This window comes from Carlito syrichta, unplaced genomic scaffold (genome assembly GCF_000164805.1).
Source record: "Carlito syrichta isolate Samal-C Ts95f unplaced genomic scaffold, Tarsius_syrichta-2.0.1 Scaffold305660, whole genome shotgun sequence".
Lineage (NCBI taxonomy): Eukaryota > Metazoa > Chordata > Mammalia > Primates > Tarsiidae > Carlito > Carlito syrichta.
Genome location: NW_007249756.1, coordinates 807,286 through 825,819, shown reverse-complemented (window position 1 = coordinate 825,819; position 18,534 = coordinate 807,286). Strand labels below are relative to the sequence as shown.

The 18,534-nt window shown below is 43.0% G+C and overlaps 1 protein-coding gene across 6 annotated transcripts in view; it reads right to left on the bottom strand.

The window, feature by feature from the left end:
• The window catches only part of SEMA6D (semaphorin 6D), a 397,017-nt gene that overhangs the window by 48,488 nt on the left and 329,995 nt on the right, over positions 1-18,534 (bottom strand). For 5 of the 6 annotated variants that reach the window (XM_021714533.1, XM_021714530.1, XM_008062177.2 and 2 more), the window contains exon 1: positions 14,527-14,873. The exons of the other annotated variant lie outside the window; for it this stretch is intronic. The gene's annotated coding sequence lies outside the window, so the exon portion shown is untranslated. Of the gene's footprint in view, positions 1-14,526; positions 14,874-18,534 lie in introns of those variants that run through there. 6 annotated transcript variants of the gene reach the window in all.

Sequence of the window (18,534 nt, the reverse complement as noted above, 5' to 3'; positions counted from 1 at the left end):
TTCATCTTGGTGAACAAAAATGCAACGATAAAGCACCAAAAGTAGAAATATCAGATATTGAAAATTTAGGTGGTTAATTTTTATAGTTTCATGCAGAGACATTTCAGCTGTGTAAAGAGGTAAAGGAAGAGCCTCCTCACCCATATTTTATGATGGCGTAGGACTGATTTATTGCATTACTGTACCAAGAAAAGAGGTTAAACAAGACAGGGTGAAGGAAGTCTCAGAGTCAAGTTGAGACTTCCACTCAGGTAGGCAGCACTGTATTTCATTCCCTGACAAGATAAAAATATGGGTAACTTTCCTCAGTAGATACAAGATTTGTCACATGCAACAGAAACACATGAGACTTTCACTTTAGAGCTTTAAGAGTTAATAGCTTTTTTGAAGTGGAACCATGAGAAAAACGTGAATTTATAATCATGAAATGTCTTACAGAGTTGATGAGAATCAAGTTAGTGTTTCTGTCTCTACCTCTCAAGAGATAAAAGTGCCTTCATAATTATGGCTGTGTTTACTATGATGTTTCAAAGTGTTAATCTGGCAGGGATATCTCATTTCTCATTTAAAACAAAGCTACAGAAAAAAATATGGAAGCACAACTAAAGCATTTTATATATCCTTCCCACTTTTTGTACCATTTTGCTCCAATGTCATATCTTTTATATTTTTAACTGCCTAATTAAATGCAAATTCTCTTCCAAGTATGTAAAATTTTCAAATAATGGTAGAAAACTACTTTTGGCCAAACAGCAAACTTTGAATGGTTTTGAGCATGCCTATGAATGTGTTTATGAACTGTACACTAAGTTCTGTAGTATGCATACTTAACAAGACACAATTACAAATACTTTGTAACAAAATGCTGACTTTGTTCATGTAACAAAGTAAGCCAAAGCAAGCCACCGGTAAGCCAATCTCTCCCATTTGGGTGAGTCGATTGTGGTGACCCCATTCCCCTGCCCAAGACTGCTTTAGGCTTCTGACTGGAGCAGGTGACATGATTCTATACAAGGAGACTAAAGGGAAGTTTGATACTAGGAAAGGTTTCCTGGGAGAGTTGGTCTCTTGATCTGTTGGATTCTCACCTGGAATGTACTAGTCTTACTAGGAAAATAAAGAGAGCTAGCTAAGGAGAAAGTCAACAGGCTGAGAGTGGCAGAGAAGACACATGGAAAATACCTGGGTCTTTGATGAATTTGTTTAGGCAAATAATTAATCAACTCTGAAGCCTCCACCTCAGGACTTCTTGTTGATTTTAATAAGATTTTAATTGTTTAAGCAATTTTGAATTGGGGTTTCTGTTACTTGTAGCCAAAAGCATACTAATGATGGAAACTGAACATGACTGAGCACCATATTGTGTTCTATGAACTGTTATGGCCAATCTTCATGCATTATCTTTACCTGATTTCACATATCTTGAAGAATATTATCTCCATTTTACCAAAAAAGAAACTAAGGCTAAGAAAAACTAGTGATATACTCAATTTCTTACATTTATTGAGCAAACAAGACAAATTTCCAACCTAAGTCTGACATTGAAGACTATCATTTAAAATCTCTCTATGGGTGTATGTCTGATGTGTTATGTTTTTATAGATGTATGAATTTATACATGTCTATGTATAGTGTAGACATATATATACATATACCCATATGTACAGTGAAGGTGGTATCTGTGGTAGCATAAAAATTTACCACGTTTTTGGAGTCTTGGATGGAATATTAAAAATAGCGAAAATATTGAGGGAATGTGCAACCAAATAAATTAAATGGCAAGAACTGGGTAATCACTATCAAGGTTTCCTTTGCATTGGCAGTTACTTATCTTTCTTCTCATGAGTCAGGTAATTCCGTCTCTGTTCTTGCAGCTAGCAGGGGCATCCCTTCAAATGACATCTGCATTAAATACTTATCAACTTATACAAAGACCAGGCTTAATGAGGATGAGTGTTTTAAGAAAGAGTCGTGTCTCTATAGAAAATCCCGAATCGAGGATGACCAATTTGTTGTATAGGGGCTACTATACACACTCCCTTTTATATAGAAGACTTTCCTAATCTATAAAGGTACTCTTTCTCTCCTTGACCTTGGATGCAGTCCTACAAATTCCTGTTAGCTAGGCTCGGTGGCTCAGCCTGTAATCCTGTGCTTTGGGAGGCTGAGGTGAGTGGACTGCCTGAGCCTGTGGGTTCGAGACCTGCCTAGGCAACTTGGCATGACCTCATCTCTACAATAAATCAAAAAAATCAGCCAGGCGTGGTAGCACGTGCCTGTAATTCTGGCTACTTGGAAGGCTGAGGCGGAAGGATCACCGGAGCCCAGCAGGTTGAGGCTGCAGTGGCCGGGAGCGGCCACTGCACTGCAGTCTGGGCAACAGAGTGAGACTCCAACTCAAACAAACAAACAAACAAACAAAAAAACCAAGTTCCTGTTACACAAACTGCAACTGCCACTACCAATAAGTCAGGCATGGCTCTCTACTTTGAAATTCATTTGCCCTCTCAATTCTCTGTGTTTGTTGGGGGATGGCTCTTCAGGGATATGACTAAAAACTACAGGGAAATTGTGAAATGGTAATGCATCAACCCCCAAGAGCTGGATGATGTGCAATTACTGCTAACCAAAAATATTATCTATGTATTTCTGAAAATTGAGTCTAAAAACCATATTAGCAGCAATGAAGTTTAAGTGATCCTGAAAGAAAAGGGCAAAGTGTTGTAAAATGTAAATGGCAATAATAAATTTGAGAAGTTGGACTATCTGTGAGTCTGTCTCCTTTTACTATAGCTATATGAACATTCATAAAGTGGATTCATATTTTCTAAAATCATCACAACATTTGAGTCTACTACCTAGGTAATTAAAATAGGAAGATAAACACAGCATTACGGAATCATACTACTAGAAAAAACCTTGGAGGTGATGGAGACTCTCTCCTGCCCATCCCCACCTCACTTTGTTCTTAGGAGAAAAAAACGAAAGCTAGCAAGGTCAATGCTTTGTCCATAGATATCTGGTTGGCTAATAGTTGAGCTAGGCTAGGTTTCCAGAACCCCAGCTCTGTTCATATTCTTTTTTCAAATTGCTCTGTCAGTCTTTTCAGTGACAGGTACACATTTTGAACCTCAAGATTACATTTAACCTCAGAGATTAGTCAAGTGTGTGGCAAAAAGGAGAAGGAGGGAGAAAGAGATGAGTAAGAGGGTGAAAGAGGGATCTCTGATAATTTTCTAGTGTTTTTTGGAGACCTAGGAGAACACAGGATCTTGAATTTTTGATTGACCTCTGAGAACATCAAGTCTCACAAGCTGGAGATCGTCTTGGCCATTAGTGGATACGGTGGAGTTGTCTTACCTGAGGCCAATCCAATTGGCCAAAAGACAGTGCCAGAACAGCAAACAACGGTCTGATTGTCCCTTGTGATCCTCAACTATTCTTTGCTTAACTAGTAGCACCACTAAAACACTTTCTGACAGATGTCCAAAATGGTTCCCAAAATGTTTCTTGTTTATTCAGTCACCCAGTGAAAGACAAATGGATCCAGGAACTGTGTAAGTTCAGTTAGATGAATAAATAATATTCACCCGCAGAAGAAATGAATGAATGGCTATATGTAGTATGCTTTGTACAAAGTAGGACATAAATATTAGTAAGGTTAATGTTTGTGTTACAACTCCTATGATGACTATATTTAAAAGTCTCCCATTGATTATTCTAAAAGCAACAGGGCTCTCCTCATCACTTATGTTCAATGGTGTTATTGTTTCCGCCACTGATTAAACTGAGGGACTTACAGTGAGTGGTTGAGATCATGGGCTTTGAAGTCAGAGAGACACGAGTGTGAATTCTGACTCTGCTGCTGTGTGCTCCTAGCACAGTACTTCACTGTGAGGGGGGAGGGGGTGTGCATAATAACGTCCACACACCTTAAAGATGTCCATTCCCTGAAACTGGTGAATATGTGGCCTTTTACATGGCAAGAGGAACTTTGCATATGTAATAAAGTAGCAGATATTAAAATAGGAAGATTATTCTGGGCTATCTGTGTGGGTTTAATGTAATCACAAGGGTTCTTCAAAGATGGAAGAGGGAGGCAGAAGAGTCAGAGAGGAAGGAGTGATTATAGAAGGTGGAATAAGGGACCATAAGCGAAGAAATGAAGACGATCTCAAGAAGCTAGAAAAAGCAAGGACACAGATTTTTCCCTGGAGTTGACATCTAGTAAAACCCATTTCAGACTTCTGACCTCCAGAACTACAATAAATCTGTGTTGTTTTAGGTCAATAAGTTTGTGGGAATTGTTTCAATAACAATCAGAAATTGATGCTCCTTGAGCATCTGTGTCCTCATCCATAAAATGGGAATTAAAAACAAGTATGTGCCCCCAAAGGCTGATATGAGCGTTATATGAGTGTGAATAAGACACTTCAGTGCTTGGCACAGATTAAGAACTCAATTAATGTTTGCTATTATGCTTATGCTACTGTCATAGAGAATATGAACGTATATACTGCTGATTAAAATAAACAGTGATTCCATAAAGTATATTTCACTGTATAATAACATCTTTCATTGGAGCAGCACCTTTCTGGTTCTTGCAAACCACTTTCATCCATAGTCTTGTTTGATGTTTATTATGATTGTGTAGGGAGAGAAGGGCATTCACGGATAGGAAAACTGAGTCTTCAAGGAGAGTGCTTTCCCTAGGTCACTCAGAGGCTCAGGCTGTCAGCCAGGGTTGTAGTGCAGGACATCTGCTTCCAAATACAGTCCCAGCCTCATCATGTGACTTATAGATAAATACACATATGGTACATAGAATCTTACTATGAAACAGAAATGATAAAGCCAAATGATGATGGGGTTGTTCATTGCAACTCAAACCATTTCCCATATGATCTCAGCCAGTGGATCTTTCTGTTGGGCCTCCAGCTCTTCCAGGCAGGGCTCAGGCACTCTCTCTAATGCATCTAGTCAATTGTGCAAAGCACAAGGGAAAAAATTCCATCTTGACCGCAGCAGGCAATCACCTTATGCCCTGAAGCATGAAGTTTGATTACCCTTATCTCAGTTTATCATTAAATCAAAAACTGTTGCTATGAATACTGGCCCAGGACTTCATTTATGAAATGATATAGGCCAGTCAGCAGAAATAAGTGAGTGCCCTTTTTCTTTTATAATTTCTGCTCACTATGGAAATCTTTTGAAAACTGAAGGGAAAAAAAAAAAGCCTTTTAGCTTTGAACAGATTTTATTACTTTCTTCAGTCATGAGCTAGCTGGGCTGTCTTTGGTTCATAATCACTCTCCCTGTGCTGTAGGCAAGAGATCTCAGATCTACTACTTAGTGATCTGCCAACATTAACCTTGAAGTCTAGCACCTTGTTTAGATGGGAATCTGCATTTTTAACAAGATGCCAAGCAATTTGCAGGCACATTGATGTTTGAAAAGTGCTGGCTATACTAGGATACCACCTCTCAAAGTGTGGTGAAGGGACAATGGGCAAAAGTTACATAAAGTGTTTCTTAAAAATGTCGACCAGACCCAGAAAAGCATCCATTGGTGTCAGAGCTCTGGAAATCTACATTATAACCTTATGCAATTTTGAGGAATTTAAAAATTTGAAGACCTCTGATATAGATCAAAGACGTGAGTGGCAACCAGGTGGTCCTGGAGTGTGCCTAAATTTTCATGGTTATATTATTCAGGTTTTTATCAGCCCAGGGGCCAACAGCACAGAGCATATGCTAATTATTATCTACATTTTGTCCTTCAACACAACCAACCATGTAAGCCAGATTTTTGACACTGAGATTCTGAAAAAGCTGACATCTGGGTTAGAGATCGCCAACCGGAAATCAAGGTCTGGGGTAAATCTCGAGGCTACTGAACCCCTCCTGCCAAACTCCCCTTTCAGCCTGACTGAATGTGTAACAAGTGCAGTGGTTAGGAGTGAAATGGAGCTGTTGTGGAGCTGGCTTCAAGATAACTATCTATCTATCTGAATATACACACATAAACATATATTATGCTTTTTGTTTTTGTTTTTGTTTTGTTTTTTTGGAGCTGGAGTCTCACTCCACTGCAGCCTTGACTTGCTGGTCTCCAGCGATCCTTCCGCCTCAGCCTTCCAAGTAGCTGGAACTACAGGCGCACTACCACTCCCGGCTAATTTTTTGATTTATTGTAGAGATGAGGTCTCGTCAAGTTGCCCAGGTGGGTCTCAAACCCACGGGCTCAGACAATCCACTCACCTCAGCCTCCCAAAGCGCGGGATTACAGGCTGAGCCACCGAGCCTGGCTTCACAAACATATATTATGCAAAATAATATATATAAAAAGTATATATGAGTTATGATAAAATCACGTGTGAAAAGACAGCATAGTACAAGGGTTAAAAACACAGGCTCCGGAGTCAGACATCATTTATTTTTATTTAACAGACATTGATATATTTATAGCACTCACTACATACCAAGCACTCTTATAAGTGCTATTCAAATATTAATTCAATCGTGTCTCACAACGATCCTGGGGGGGGTACTACCATCATTATCTACCTTTTAAGAGTGAAAATGAGACTCAGAGAGGTTAAGCAATTTGCCCAAGATCACACAGCTAATCTGTCACACAGCCAGGAATCACACCCCCAACAGGCTGGCTCCAAGAGTCCATATTCTTAACTATATTGTCTCTCATGGATCCAAGTCCCCTAATTCCATAGCTCACTAGTTGCTTGACCCTGGGAAAATCTCTTAATCTCCCATGCCTCAATTTCCTTTTGTGCAAAATTAGTATATTATTCATGAATAATATTGCCCATCTCAAAGAATGCTGATCAAATGACTTAATATGTGTTCTTACAAGATATCGGGCACGTACGAAGAGCGTAATATATGTTAGCTCTAGTAAGTCCTACTCTCAAGGGGTAGCGTGAGGATTAAATTAGATAATGTATTTAAAGTGCTAGGCACTGTGCCATGGCACATGGTAAGCACACAGTAAGTGCTAGCTGTTATTATCAGTCTGGTTGAACCAGGCCAGTTTATTTTAGATCCTGTCTGGAGGCAACTGTGCTCTCTACACAGAGAGGCAGCTTGCTCTTCATTTCAACAAGCAACTGGGCAGGAGCCAAACTGATTACTAAACAGGTTCTCTGCTTTATGTCACCGGAATATTCCTGAAAAGTTCCCAATACTGAATTTGTATATGCTTAATTTTATAATTTCTGATGGATCTTTAATTGGCAATGATTCTTCAGACTTAAGATCTTCTCTGTCTGTTACAAAACTATTACCCTGTAAAGTCTTTAATATACCATGGAAAATTGAACCACTGGAGCTACTCTTAACAAAACAATTGACTTGATCATTCCCTAATATAACTGTTTTCATTTTATTTTTCCTGTGTTATGTATTCTAATAAGCACACTTATACTTCACAGAACTTCTAATCATTCCTCCCATGAAGGCTATTACCTCTACTATTAATCCTAACAATGAGTTGACTATAATTTATGTTAATTCAGGAGTTACCAATGGCTTGGAAACCCCCATGCCTAAACAGCTTAGGTTGAGTGGGTAAGGACTGGGTATGGGGGGGAAGAAGGGAAAAGATGAGGGGGTTGGGAAGGCAAGGGACATGAGAAAGGGGTAATGAGTTTATCCTGAAAACACATTCCCAGAAAGGGGTGCTGATTTCCCCTGGAACCCTAAAAAATGATGAGGCTTTCCAACGAGAAGTCAAAAGTGTTTCAAGTCGTTTTACCTTTCTCTATTAGGAAAAGACCGTCATAATTCCAACCCCTTTCCCTTCAGTTTACCTGTCATAGTAGGGTGTATCTGCAATGTAATACAAAGTTAAACCCAATTAGCACATTTATGAAAACATTTGCTGCATATCTAGTTTATGCCACTCCTTAAACGTACAGTGGTGAATAGGCAATACACCCTCCAAGAGCCTGCAGTGTAAGCAGCACCTAAAGTCCAACTCTTATCAGCACGGTCTTAATGTTCCTATCCTCTCTTCCACTTCGTATCACACCCCCTTCTCTCCTCACCAAAAATCCCCATATACATATGCAATGTAATCTTTATTATAGAGTCTATGTCTAGAGTCTTTGCACGGTTAATTTTTTTTTCTCTTAAGACAAAGCTGATGAAGCAACAGCTTTCCAGTTTGTTTCTGCTAAAACTCTACGAAGGGAACTCTGTGCTGGGTAATTTGAGGCAAATCATGTTATCCCTTGCAATGTTCATATGAACCAACGAACCAGTTGCCAGCTGATGTGCGGGTTTTAGTCCTGATCACGGAGCAATCTACTGAATTGCCACAAGATTGATCCCATTCATTCTGATGGCTTAAGCTGTGGGGCCATCTGCTGAATGGCTAAGTATAGTAGACCAGAGATGCTCAATAAATATTTGCGGATTGCCTGGCAAACTGCCTCTTCACACCTGAAACGCAAGTCTGTAGTACGTAAAAACTCAAACTCAGACAAGTGATCTAGGCCACCACGCCCACCCCACCCCAGGGCCTTTGCCTAAGCTGTTCTCTATGCCTGGAATGCTCTCCCTCCCAACACCTCCCCCGCCACCCCTCACTGTCCACCTGTCCAAATCCTACCTAGTTCAAGGACCAGCTCAAATATCAGTGGCTCCACAAAGCCTTCCCTGACCACCCTAGCCAGAAATAACCTCTCACTCTTCTCAATTTCCACAAGTCTGTGTATATCTTTCCTGGCACTTAAAACACACACCATTTTAGCTATTCATTGGCCTCATCCTTCCCCCAATGCTAAGTAAGAACCTAGAGCTCTGGAGCTGTCTTGCTCCCCCTCTTTTCCTCAGCACCTACTTGTATAGAGTAGGCACCAGGTAAAAGTTAGTTGAATGAACAAATGTTAGTACCAGCAATGGCAAGAACAACTGCAACAGTCTTTATTCCTTCTTCTGCCTCCTCTTTTCCTTCTGAAACCTTAAAAATGTTTGATTCACTAACTACCCAAGGGAGGTTTGAGGACTTACTGATAACTGTAGACAAATCTGCAGACCAAAAAAGTTTCCATAGACACTTATAATAACAAGGGAGGCATAGGCCAATGTAGGGGGGAATCTAAGTCCCTCGTTTGCTGACAGCCTGCTCCTGGAGAATGGAAGTGATATTTTCTCAAAGAGCTTCGTCTGCTCTTGTTCCTATGTGCCAGTTGCTCAGTTGAGTAGAAACTCCTGATGTTATTTTTAAGTACAGACTCCAATAATAGGCTAAGTAATTGCAGATCTTCCTGAGGCCTTATTATACATGTACCAACATATCGGGTTTTTAAAACCCATATTTCCTTCCCTTAAATATATGTTGAAAGTCTTAAATTTCAGTATTATGTATAGTGGTAATGTGTATTTCTCCCCCCCCCAGGGGATACTGAATACAAAGGAAAAACAACAAAAAAAATGCTGATGCATGGGTGACAATTTCTCAACCATCTGTCTGATTACTCATATAGATTAAAAGATTCTCCCGCCATCATAACTAAGAAAAAATGTATGGCACAATCTAATACATAGTCAAACTTCAGTAATACACTTTCCATCCCAGTGCCACTTGTGCTCCAACAAGCCGTAGCTCTCACTGTCTTTGCTGATGGGGTCCATAAATACTCATGGGAAATGGGATAGAGATACGTAATGGATCTTCACCTGCCAAGATCAGGGAAATGAATGTCAATCACACCCGGACACAGAAGCACTTTTTGGAAGAGAGTGATGAAGACTGCCATTCATCCTGTGCCACTGTAATCTTGGACAGGAAAGCCCAGCATGGAGAAAAATGGTGGGAGAAGATGTTGTTCTAGGACAGTTGAAAAGAAATAGGCGTATTTGGCCAATATGAATCAGAAATGAAAGTAATGTATACCAATACGCTTTCAAAAAGGTTGTAAGAGCATGCCCATGCTATATATATATCATTTCATTCAGTATAAAACGTTCCCCCAAAACATGACTCTTTTATTGAAAAACAAATGTTAGAAATATCAGCGAGTCAGAAAATTGCAGGTGTTGTGTGTTCCTGAAAGCAATTCAGTGCAGTGATGAAAAAAGTGAGCTGAGATGTCAAGAAAACCAAGTTCAAATCCTGCCCCTACCATCTTTCCATCATGTGACCTTAGGAAAATTATGCAACTTCTCACTGCCTCAGCCTCTTCTTTGACAAAGCAGTAATAATAATGGAACTCACCTCATGCTGATGTTTTAGGGTTACATGATATAATCAATATGAAGATCTCAACATGGTGCTTAGAATTTAGTAAGCTAACATTATTAGGTATTGTGGTCGCTGCTGTTACTGCTCTTCTTTCTCCTGTACTTCACCATAATCACTAGATATTTTATGGTTGATTTCACTAGTAAATGTTATGGAGAGAAGAAAGAGTACATGCTAAATCACACCTAAATATGATGTAGTCTCCTCTTTGGATGCCCAACTCCAAAATAGTACTCCTCATCATAAAAGTTTAAACATACAAACAAAAAAGCTTGACAACATAACCTAACAAATGTATCTGTCTAATTCACATTATTCTTGCTTTAACAAGCAATTGCTACTATAACAGTAACTTATTGAGTAGTAAGAAGAAATCAAAACAAAGTGACAGAAAGTATTGGGTACCATTAGACATAGGCCCCATATTTTAGGTACATCGCATGTTCTTTGTGAAAGGGATGTAGCAACAACATGCCCGGTTCACCAAAGAACTTAAAAAGGTCTTTTTCTGTCTTCATTCATTTGGGATCACAAGCTAAAGGCTTCTTCAGTCTTTTCTTCCCCTTTTCAAATAGACCAAATGCTGAAGTTGTAGGCTGAATGGGGTCTGAATGGCTCCTTCTAAATCTGTAATTCTGGTGGTTAATCTTCTCAATACTCAAGAGTCTTTCCCGTGGTTGTGTAAGGTTGGGGTAAGCCCCTCTTAAGTGGAACACGCCATTGCAAGCTGGCAGGGCCCTTAGGCAGGTGTGACCCCAAAACTGGATGAGGGGCCTGGGACAGGTTGCCAAACAATGAAAGCTTCCCGTTCTGGGTGTTAACTTTAGTTACCACAGCCAGACAATGCTGCCAGTGGTGTGGAAGAAAAAATTGCTGTAGCCAGCTGTGCTGTTCACAGTCGGATGGATTCTGTGTAGCTCCAAATGGTGATGGAGCCAGCAGCCTGTTGTAGCCAAGGACAGGATGATGAATGATCTACATACTGTGTCCAAGCAGAGAGAATGGCAGAAGTTCACTTCTGGGTTGTTAAAATGCTAATCTGGGTGAGTTAACAAAAGCTTAATAGAAAAGAAAAGTTTGAGAAATAAGTACACCTCATGCGGTTATCTGTGTGGACCACTGATTTGATCGCCCTTGGTTACGTAACTGGCTGTTTTTCAAAGTAAGAACATTTTGTCGTTTTCCTGTTGGAAGAAATGGAAGTAGCTTCAATTATCAGCTGCACTGCCACTGATGTCAGGGTCTGAGGAGGAAATCTCAGTCCAACAATAGCCACCTCAACTGAAAAGTGTTATGGTATCTTTAAAACAGTTATGTGATTTTTATTCTATGTGTCATGGGAATAAATCAAAGCACACCATTTTTTTCCCAACTGGAAATTGGCAGCTGTTTACAAAATTAGTGGCAACCTAAGACACCAGCTTTGGTAGATAGACATTAATGCTAAGTCTCCATTCATATGAGCCAAAGAAAGTGAGATCTCACACTCTAAGGAGAGATTCGATGTATGAATTACACTAATAATACATTGAATCATTTACTAGTGGTAAAGGCAGGTAGGCTGGACCACTGCAAGTATTTGGTATGAATAATCTAGCTTTAAAATCTATGGCAAAATATGCTTCAAAAGAAAGCTGCAGGCCAGGCTCGGTGGCTCAGCCTGTAATCCCAGCACTTTGGGAGGCTGAGGCGAGTGGATTGCCTGAGTCCACGGGTTCAAGACCGAACCATCTGGGCAAGTTGGCGAGACCTCATCTCTACAATAAATCAAAAACTAGCGGGGCGTGGTAGCGCACGCTTGTAGTTCCGGCTACTTGTAAGGCTGAGGCGGAAGGATCACCAGAGCCCAGCAGGTTGAGGCTGCGGTGGCCGGGAGCAGCCACTGCACTCCAATCTGGGCGACAGAGTGAGAATCAAACTCAAAAAAAAAAAAAAGAAAGAAAGCTGCATATTTATATTTTTTGCCAAAAGATCAGTTTTGCCATCCTTTATTTCTTTTTATTCTTGCTCAAGTTGCACATACAGAAACATGTCTGGTCCACGTGGCGCTGGAACATTGGCTGGTACAGCTCCTTGCAAATGACAGATACTCAATAAACATTGGCTGTCTGGCATAACCCAATTGCCACTAGCTTCCTCTAGAAATGCATCTAGAATGTGCAGGCTTAAAGTCTATTAATTGAAATAAAAGATAATATTTTATCCTGCAATCTGCTAAGGAAGGAGTTCACCTCCTATGGTTACACTAAAAATGGTTAGGCATTTGGCCAGGCTCTTAACTCTGCATAAAATGCATCAGAAGGGTGAAAAATGACCCTATTTCAGATGCATTTTTCACTCTTTGTATCTTACTGAAACTCACATGCAAGAACAACAGCTAGGCTAATTACCAAGGTTTATTATGATGGAGCAGCAAGAAGTGAACAACTTCTCCAGTTTCAATAAGTCCTTAGCAATTATGGGCATCTTTGTAAGGCAAGGCTCTGATTCCTGTTTACTTGCCTGTGGTCTTTCATGCCATAGAAACCACCACATCGTTGATGTAGAGGTCCACTTACCCCAATCACAGTCACTGGACAGAGCCTTCCTGTGCAGCAACCAGTGAACCAAAGTCCTCTGGATTTCCAAGTTACTCTCACTCTGAGGACTAACTGGTTTAGGTCACAGCCATCTTTCAAATCTATCAAACCATCAAACCAGGGGAGAAATGACCAGATAGTGCTATTAGAGGGAAGAGGGAAGAGAGAGCGAGAGCGAGAGAGCCAGAGAGAGAGAGAGAGAGAGAGAGAGAGAGAGAGAGAGGCACAGAGAGAAGAATGCCCACAAATCTAAATCAAATTTCAAACTCAAGTTAACCAGCTGTCAGTGATTAAGAAGTCACAACATTCCTAGCACACTCTCTGTATCACAGAAACGTTCCTCAATTAAAAAAAAAAAAGTTACCTATGAACCATCCCCCTAGAAGAATGAGGCCAGGTAGTAATATTCTTCTTCAGGATCCAGTACAAAATAGTAACTGCTTGTTAATATAACCAAATGTGCCAATGAAAGAACGTGGAAACCTGAGGGTTATTTATGCAACTGTCTTTATCTAGGAACACACTCTAGAGACCTAAACCAAAGCACAGACACTAACTATGAAAAACAAAACTTAGATAGGGCTGAGTTATGGCTTATTTTAACATGTTTAGTTCTATGGTAATATAGATCCACATCTCAGAGCTTATCTGGCAATTTTTATTTACCTAAGCCAGAATATCTGCCAGGGTGATAACTGCCAGCTTGACAGAATATGCCTGTCACTCACTATATTAAACATGACTACACACAACTTAATTTCCTGAGTTAGACACCTAAGAGAGTAAAGGGATTTATTTTTAAATAGCATGAATACACCAGCATCAAAACCTACTGTTTAAAGCCACCAAACGTGTAGTAAGATCCTCCCCCTGAGCGAGCTGAGATTTCTTAATACTACAAGGAAGAAATTTCTTCAAACAAATATTTCTTCTATTTTGAGGGACAGAGATTAAACCAGTTTAGAAAAATGTTAAACCTTCCCCCCTAGGACTTCAACTTGAAATAAACAAAAGAATCCACTTTACTGCCCCAAATATCAAGTAGGGGGAAGGACAATCTTAAAAAGCACCCATGCTTTTTATTGCAGACTTGAAATTCTTAGTAGCCAGAAGTTTGAGGGAAAATTGTCCTAGTCATTCTCCCCCACCCCCCAGCAAGAAACACTGTGATTAGTTTTAAGGGAAAACAGCCGTGGGAGTGGCGGACGCAAAGTCCAGTTACTGTTTATAAAGTCTATAATAATGATGTGCCGTCCCTTCTGCGTGAATCGTCCAGCAGAGTCAAGCGGCCAAGGGATGAGATGTTAGAACGTCGGTCACCGACCGGTCCCTTCAGAACGGGGAGCACTTCCCTGAGTTCCCCTAACGTAGTAATTCATATTGGCACGTTAACTCCCCACCCCCAGCTCCAAGACATTTCGCTTATTTACAAGTTCAGGATTTAAACAATCACCTGACAGCAATGGTTCCGAGCGTCGACCCAGCAGAAATTTTCCAAACCCAACATTCGTCCACACCTCCAAGTCCTTTATGACCTTACACTTCGATCCAAGAACTATACATGACAGCGAAAGCTTTAAGCCCTTCCCAAGGACCCAAGGAAGGAGGGCTGCTGTATTCGTTTCTGCAGACCAGGGGTAAGCATCAGGGCTGTCAAGACGGGAGGTAAAAGTTTCCCTACCTTCCTCCTCACCATGCCCTGCCCGCGGCGGCCGCGCGAGCGGCGACTCCCTCCCCGCTGCAGGACGTCTCTCGCCGCCGGAGAAGGGGCTCGTGCAAAATTGACTCTTTCTTATTTGTTGCCATGCATAATTGATGGGGAGATCACATCTCGGCGCTGAGCTCTTGCCGCCTGGCGGAGACCCTGTCCAAGACGCTTCCGTAAAGCATCTCCAGTCGGAGAACAAAGCACAGAAAGTTGCCGGGAGAGTGGCCGGGAGGGAAAGCCAGGGCTCCGGGTGGGCGGCGGGCGGCTCCGGGCCCCAGAGCCAGCCCGGCCGCAGGAGAGTGAGGGTGGGAAGCGGCTGCCCTCGGGGCAGGCGCTGGTGGGAGCCCGGGGGGCCGGGGCTGGGGGTGGCCGAGTCAGCCGAGTCCCCGCCCCTCGCCTGCAGGCGCCGCCCGGGGCTCGCGCTGCTCCGGGCACACTGACAGGTAGCCTGCGCCCGCGGGGGCTGCTCCGGCCTCGGCGGCGGCGCGGCGCCCCCTCTGCCGCCGTCGGCGAAAGCTCACCCGCCTGCTCGCAGCCCGACCCGGCGCTGCCCTACCCCGGCAGTCCCAGCGTCTGCTCCGCAGCCGGCCGGCGGGAGAGGACGGTCGAGCTCACAGCCGGTTTCTCCGGCCTCGGCTGGGCTTTCTCCTGCGGGCTGGAGACGCCGTGCCCGGCACTGGAGCAAGCCCTGCTCCTCCCTGACAATACGCCGGGGAGCACCGAGCTGCCTCTGCCTGGCAAGAAACTTTTACTGGCTCCCCGCTCAGCCTTTTTTTCCCGAGGGGGTTGCACAGTGGAGAAGGGCCTCCAAGTCCAACATGCCCCTCCCCCTAAGCCACGAGCCTTGCCAGTTTTGACGGGTCCGCCAAACCTCTCCAGCCCTCTGTGCGTCCCTCGCACGGCAGGGGAGAGAGCTGCTTGGAAGAGAAATCAACTGTCCAACGACACCACACAAACACACACACACACACACACACACACACACACACACACACACACACACACACACACACACACTGCGTTACAGGCTCTCGGGATCTGGGTCCGACCCCCATGGGGCGCCCAGGGCATAACCGAATTTTAAAAAGACAGTCTTACCTCATGGGGGAGGCTGATTTTTTAAAAAAGCGTATCATTGGCAAGGAAAAAAGAAAAAAAAAAAGATATCCCTCTGTCTCTTTAGGTCTTGGCTTCCTTGATATAATCCTGAAACTCGCCACCAGCAGCCCTTGCAGCAGCAGCAGCGGCGGCGGCGGCGGCGGCGGCAGCGGGACGGAGCAGGAGCAAAACAAACCGATGCACGGCAAATGGTGTAATTCGATCCATCTCCAAGTCAATCCATCAGGCGAGCCGGAGCCTGGTTCCCTCCCCGTACTCGCAGCTCCCGGCGCGGGTCCCACCCCCGGGCGCGGACCGCGGGAGGCGCAGGCAGCCGGGCGCGCTCGCCTTCGCCGGTGCGCGGTGGCCAGCGCCGCCTGGAGGCCCCCGCCCTGGCGCCGCGGCCCCGCTGACCCCTCGGTGGCCTCCGCGTCCCTCGCTCCGGCGCTCTGCGGCGCACCCTCCCCTCTGAGGAGCTGCTCCTTCCAGCAACTCCCAGAGCCTCAGTCATCCAGATCTCTGTGGGTGCAGCCGCCTGCGAGGCAGCCTCTCCGCTTCCCTCCCTCTTCCCCTCGCTCCCTCACTTCTTTCGGAGCTTTCCTCCAGACATCCAGAGGACAAATCGTTGCAGCCCCGCCGAGCTAACGGCGCGGTTGTTCCGTGAAGTTCTTAGTTTTCTAGTCTAAGATTTATTTTTTAAGCACATCCTTACAAACCCGCCCCCACAGCACCTCCCCCCACCAATTTCTCTTTATAACCACTAAGCAAAACAGCTTGGAAGAAGCAATCAAACATTGCTTTATCTTTATAAAATACAGAAATTGCCTACTAAAAATCCCATTTCTACTTTGAATGAAAGCCATTCTGTACAGTATAATTTTGCAGGCTAATGAGCCGGTTTTACAGGCAAGTGTTTCGTGTAATATGTTGTGGGAGAAATGAAAATGTCCTTGAAGTGACATCATTTAAAATTGACTGTCAGAAATGAAGGGGGGAGTCATATATTCCAAAACAAGAGGGTTTTAATCCAAACTTCATTTCCAAGAACGAGCTGTGTTTTATTAATTTCCAGTTGAATTATGAATCACTGACGGCTCTAAGTGGCTAGAATGAACCATCAAGCCCCTGTTTTAAGAAAAATAAAGAAAAGAGCTTTTTTCACCAAACTTTCTTCATTTGAGTAGGGTTAATTACCGTGAAAGAGAGAAAAGGGGGACGCAGCAAGGATTTTCTTTCTCAGTGGTCCCTGCTTTCTCCCAAACACTGTTACATGTTTATATTTAGGAAAAATATTCTGTTCCTTCTTGTTTCTGAAACTTCCACAGACAGCCTTGAAAAGGAACTCAAAAAAAGACACCCCAAGGAACTGCTGCAAAACTCATCTGGAAAACTGTTTCCTTACTTGTTAACGCTTTGTAACCAAAAGGAGGAAGGGGAGAGAAGGAGGGGGAATCTTTTAAAATATAAACTCCCTTCCTGCTGTTCTTCCTATTAGAAGAAAAGAGTAGGGGGCGGAAAGAACAGCTTTGGCAACACAGCTCTGTGATTTTTTTTTTCCCTTTCTGATGTTAAGTCTTTTGTTGGCTGGCTAGCTGGTGTTTTCTGGTGGTGCTGGGCTCTGACATCATTACAAGTTACTTGGCAGTCAGGACCCTTCCCTAGCCAACTTCTGACCCAGAAAGCTGTGCCGGTTTCCTGGCGTCCAGTCACTCCGTATTTTCACCATCATGGGAGCAAGCCCCTCTGCAGGCAGAGGACATTATGCACTGCATGAAGATTGCAAGGAGCTGGTCACTGGAATTAAATTGCCACTCACCTGGAGACAGAAACTCCCAAGTTGTCCGGTGTCTGCAGTAGCAGCAAAGAGTGAATAAAGTTTAATTCTCAAGACTCCTACATTTTTTGCTAAAAGTCCACAATGGCCAACTTTACAGAGTGTAACCCAGAGGGTGTACTTTGCCCTAGGCTGACTTCCTAAATCCAGGAATAAAAAACTTTTAGATTGCAGAAGGATATGCTGATAGGCCATTTTGAGCCACAGATTGGACATGCCTTCAGTCTAAATATCAGTCAAGACCTCAGAGTCAATCCCTTATGTTTGATCTGCTGGGGGAAAAGAAGGAGGGAAGTAGGCAATTCACTGTCATGATATCCTTTACTTTTTGGTCCAAATCAAAATATTACACTTGAGCACTTGTTATTTCCCTGGTTCCAAGAATCTTGGTAATCAGGAAGATAGCACTCTATTTTGATTTTAGAGGAAAGAATTCTAAGGAAACTGCTTACCTATACGCAGCTACGAACGTAGTGGCTGATTAGCATTTGGTCCTATCAGCTGATTTTACACACTTTTAGCCTTTTAGTCCTGTTTAACTATCCAGCCCAATTCTCTCCCTGCCCCTCACACCTTATGCTTTAGGTTCTGGCATTGCCTAGATACTTACAGTTTCCCACAGTGCCACACTATCTCACGGTGCCTCTGCTTTGCGTACCTTCCCTTTATTGGCACGCAGCTTAATGTCTGCTTTTCTTGATTTTTAACAACAAATGTGTTTAAGTGTCAAAACTCCCCTCATCCCATTAACCCCTACAATGTGTGTAAGCCCTTCTCGCTTGTGCTCCCCAACAAGTTTACTTATGTAATTTATCAAATTGAAAGGAAACTATCTGTTTAGAATGTCTTCCCCAGTGGACACTTCTTAACAGTAGGGATCTTGTCTCATTTACCAGGGATCTTGTCTCATTTTCCCAGTGCCTAGCACAGTGTCTGGCTTTAATGGACACGCAGTACATACTTACATACTTGTTAAACAGATATGATCAGCTGGGCTCGGTGGCTCAGCCTGTAATCCCGCGCCTTTGGGAGGCTGAGGTGAGTGGATT